We start from the raw sequence: 703 nt of genomic DNA on the forward strand, positions 1-703 counted from the left end.
GCTCTGGGGGTGACTTCTCTCTGTTTCTGTTCCTGTCTCTCTCTGGTGAGTGTACATGCCCTGTGGCCAAAAAAGGGTCTTTAAAAATAAAATATTTTTATATATTTCCATTTAAATCATTTTCAGGTTTCAACAAAACCCCATTTTTCAGTTTATTTACTTGTTACTTCCATGAGCAACAGAGAAAAAAAGAGAGCATCCCAACAGGGTCTTGATGCCCCAACCACCCCTAGTCTTAACCAACACCAGATCATAGGAACTCACATGCCCAGTTATTCAGGGAGGTCTCTGGACCTTAACTGGGAACCTTCCCATGTGGGATTGCCTTGCAAAGCTATGTGCTTTATCACTGAGCCACTATATGGCCCCAGACCCTGGGCTCTTAGTCCCTTTTCCAGTTCCTTAGGCAGTAAAAGTGTCAGCAGCTATAGTCTACCCTGGCTGCAAGGAGGCCCTGAGGCCTGCCGTGGGGCGTTTGGTGTTGAATGGGCTGCACTTGAGTTTGTGTTTTTGTTTGTTTTGTTTTGTTTTGTTTTGAGAGGCTTTTGCTATAGGGAGCGTGCGCTCGCCAGAAAGGCAGAGAGAGACAGAGATAGAAAGCAAGAAATTACCCCCCCAAGGGGATAGCCACACCGCAATTCCTTCTCCTCCATTCTCCTCTCAGAATCTTGGGCATGCATGCACACGTGCCCAGTGTGAGTTT

This window comes from Tupaia chinensis, unplaced genomic scaffold (assembly GCF_000334495.1).
Source record: "Tupaia chinensis unplaced genomic scaffold, TupChi_1.0 Scaffold147282_1, whole genome shotgun sequence".
NCBI lineage: Eukaryota > Metazoa > Chordata > Mammalia > Scandentia > Tupaiidae > Tupaia > Tupaia belangeri.